This window comes from Mastomys coucha, unplaced genomic scaffold (assembly GCF_008632895.1).
Source record: "Mastomys coucha isolate ucsf_1 unplaced genomic scaffold, UCSF_Mcou_1 pScaffold21, whole genome shotgun sequence".
In the NCBI taxonomy this organism is placed as follows: domain Eukaryota; kingdom Metazoa; phylum Chordata; class Mammalia; order Rodentia; family Muridae; genus Mastomys; species Mastomys coucha.
In genome coordinates this window covers 98,937,749-98,942,017 of record NW_022196904.1, presented here as the reverse complement: position 1 = coordinate 98,942,017, position 4,269 = coordinate 98,937,749, and positions in this window count along the sequence as shown.

The following is a 4,269-nucleotide window of genomic DNA, read 5'->3' as shown; positions in this document are numbered from 1 at the left end:
TCGAACTCAGAAATCAGCCTGCCTCTGCCTCCCAAGTGCTGGGATTAAAGGCGTGTGCCACCACCACCCGGCTAGATATTCTTTAGATGTATAAAATCATGTATGGACCTATGATAGAAAGAATGAAGCTGTCTAGAAAAAAAAAGGGAACTGTTGAGGGAAGCTTATGAGGTAGCAAGAGGACTATGGGACATATGTTCAGTATACAAAATATGCGTCTATATGAATCTGTCCTTATGCAGTATAGTGCCATGTGCAATGAACATACATGTGGATTTTTTTTTGAGACAAAGTCTCATGTACCAGAGGCTGTTCTAGGATGACCTGAATTCCCTGTATTCCTGCCTCCACTTCCCAAATTCTGAGATTATAGATGTGTGACATCATAGGAAATGACAATCTAAAAAATAAAATGGCAGAAGCAGGAGGATCTCTGTCTGTTCTAGGCCAGCCTGGTCTACATAGGGACTCCAGGATAGTCAGGGCTAGAGACCTTGCATCCACCCAGTCTGTCACACACACACACACACACACACACACACAAGAAAGAGAGAGAGAGAGAGAATTTAGGGGTATCCTGTGTGCTTTGGCACATGAACTTGGCTTAGATGATATGCAGAGGCTATTAAAAAAAAAGAATTAAATATAACCTTTACAAAGCCTTTGACAGAGAGAGACAGACAGACAGACAGACAGACCTTGGGATCACACGCCTCTCTGTGGAGCTCTGAGGACTTCACAGTGAGCTGCTCTTAAACGACTCTAGTGTTCTGAGCTCCCTGGAAATGAATGAGGCTGGCAGGTTGACTTCTGGACTGCCTTTGTTCTCCACCCCAAACGCCATTGCTTTTGTGCTTCCAAGAGGCTCTGAGTGAAGGTCGATGAAGGAAAATAAACACCAAGAGCAACATACAGTCTGGAAAACAAGTGTCTTGCCTCCTCCAGTCGTGTGGGGGAGGTGCAAAGTCTAGTACTAGTTAGTGATAGATCTGAGAGGATTGGTTTCTCACCTAACACTAGCGCTGTGTGGACACTTTGTCAAAGGCTTAGAAAAGGTTCTATTTAATTCTTTTTTTGCTTAAAATAGCCTCAGCATATCACCTAAGCCAAGTTCATGTGCCAAACAAAGTATACAGGATACCTACCCCTAAGTTCTTTTCCTTTGCTCTATCTGCTGTCCTGTCTTTATTCTCTCTCTCCCCCCTCTCTCCCTCCCTCTTTCCCTCCCTTTCTCTCTCCCTCCCTCCCTTCCTCCCTCTCTCCCTCTCTCTCTCTCTCCCTCCCTTCCTCCCTCCCTCCCTCTCCCTCTCTCTCTCCTTCCCTCTCCCCCTCTCTCTCTCTCTCCCTCCCTCCCTCCCTCCCTCCTTCTTTCTGAGATAGGGTCTCAGTAAAATAGTTGAGGCTGACCTTGAACTTCTGTTCTTCCTGCCTCCACTTCCATCACCCCTGGCTTCTTTCCCCTTGCACGTGTTCTTATGGTATCACTCTAGCCCAAGCTGACCTTGAACTTGCAGTAGTCCTCCTGCCTCAACTTCCCAAGTACTGAGACTACAGGTTGAATGAGCACACTTTCTGGCCCCTCGGCTGACTTCTGGGACCTTAGCCTCTCCATTTCTCCCATAGACCTGCAGACATGTCTACTCATCTTGTTTCGTGTTCCCTTCCTTCTATCTTGAGACCAGCTGCTAAAAAACAAAACAAAACAAAACAAAAAACCACTAAGGTCTTAAGGTCTCTGGCGAAGAAAAACCTAGGCCAGTGTGGATCTGCAAATGGGCCAGAGTCTATGCTCAAGGAAGGATCCTATGCAGACCTCACACAGAAGAAAAGTTGGAAACTTAGTCAGAACATGTGTGCCACTCATGGCATGGGTCTGGGACCTCTCCGTGGGAGAATGTGAGCCAAGGTATATGCAAGCTCTTGGGTGTGTCAGGATGATACACCAACTACACAAACACTGAGGCAGCTGCAGCCAGCCAGCCACTGACCCAACAACCCAGACTCCCTCCAGTGCCAGCCAGGATGCAAGCCTTCCAACTCTGCTTGTGATTGAAGTTGACTTTCTGCACTGAGTATTGCTTTCTTTCCGGCCTTATGCAAGGAACTCGAGGTTGGATTTCTTCTAGCTTCAGCTTTCATGTTAAACCCCAAACCCAACCTGCCCTGGAGCCCAGTGTTACAGCTCACATCAGCAGACTTTGGAGGCACACAAGAGGAAATATGTGCTACTCCAGGGGAGGAGGGAGCTAAGCTCTCTCGGCTCACCTCTGGGTACCAAGGAGTAAGAAAGCCTTCCATCACCAGCTCCTAAGACGTGTCTACTGTGGCCACTCAGCATTCAGAGATTCAGAATCAGGGTCACCCATGGGAATGGCAAGACCTAAGGCTCAAGCAAAAAGGCCTAGGCACAGAGGAGCTACACCAAGAACACTAGCAGGAGGAGAATGTGACAGTGCCCTGAACTGGTTTGCTGAGAAGCGAGACAGCAAGGCCAATGATTGAGCAAGAGCAACTAAACCAGGCCCTTTCCAGGACTGGGGATCAGAAGAGGCCAAAACCAAATGGCAGTGATGCCCCTCTCATTTCCCTCCCAAAGTCACTGTGACTGATTTTCTCCCCCCCTTTCTTTCCTTCCTTCTTCCTTCTCTCTCTCTCTCTCTCTCTATATATATATATCTATCTATCTATCTATCTATCTATCTATCTATCTTTCTTCCAAAACAAAGATTCTCCTTATGTAGCTCTAGCTGTCCTAAAACTTGACAAATAGACCAGGCTGCCCTCGAACTCCTAGAGATCCACCTGACTCTGTTTCCAGAGTGCTAGGATTAAAAATGTACACCACTATGTCCAGCCATTGTGACTCTTGATTCCTGCAGCTGGGGCTTCTTCCCCTTCGTCACCATGTCCTACTCTCTTGTTTGCTTGGTTTTCTTGTTTTCCAAGACAGGGTTTCTCTGTGCACCCCTGGCTGTCCTGAAACTTGCTCTGTAGAACAGGCTGGCCTTGAACTCATAGAGATCTTCCTGCTTCTGCCTCCTGAGTGCTGCTGTCTCCTACTTTTTTAAAAAAATTATTTATGTATTTTAGATACATGAGTACACTGTAGCTGTCTTCAGACACACCATAAGAGGGCATCGGATTCCATTACAGACGGTTGTGAGCCACCATGTGGTTGCTGGGAATTGAACTCAGGATCTTAGAAAAGCAGTCAGTGCTCTTAACCACAGAGCCATCTCTCCAGCCCTATTTCCTGCTGTTGTCTGAACAAAAACAGAACTTTCTACTTCTCAGCAGTTTGTTTATTGTAGAATTGAAAGCCTAGAAATGGAAAACACAAGGCTGGCAGAGTGAATGTAACTGCCCTTAGCAATAATGGTGATTTGTATCATACCAGCTGGCTTGCCTGTTCCACACATGCTGAACTCTCACCCCTAAAGTTCCAATGGGCTCACTCACCCTGACATTCCTAAAAAGCCCATCCACTTAGCAAGGCCCTTCCTCATCTTTCAAGACTGTCAGGCACATTCACTTCAATATGTGTACTCTACTAAGCACACAGGGAAAGTGGAGGAGAGCACCTTGTTTGTATTGTTCTTATTTTGGAGTGTTTTTGAGACAGGGGCTGATGTATCCTACGCTGGCCTTGAGTCCACTCCCCTGCCCATCTCCAAGAACTAGGATTAGATGTTCAACAGAAACATATGTAAGTTTGTTTGCTGATTTTTTATTCCACTTGATTATATAATGCATGTGGGACAGGGCCCCAGGCCTTAGTAGGCCTTGAGACCTCAGCACAACTGACTCCATGATGAGAGTACCATCCGTCCAGGGTGTAAGTCTCAACACAGAGACAGCCACATGCCAGAACTCAAACAAACGCCTTGTCCTTCCAAGTCCAGAGTTCTGGGGAAAGCTCCAAATGTACTAACTTTGCCTTTTGGCTTCTGCTTCTGGCTAACTGTTTTTGTTAACTGAACTATATCAACCCAGAATGTGAATTTTTTTGTGCTTAAATAAAGGTCACCTTGAGAAAGGTTCAGTGCTACACTGGGATCCCAAAGTCTAGTTGTTTGCCAGCCTGCTAATAAAGATTGTCTATTGGCTTAACCCCATGTCTGTGCAGTGTTCTCTGGTGAATATCTACCCCACTGGAGAGAAGGTCCAACAGTAAGAGCACAGATCAGTCCTCAGCCCCTATGGAGAGCATTTCACACACTCAAGTGCAGATATCCACACACAGACACACACACACACCCACACATGCAT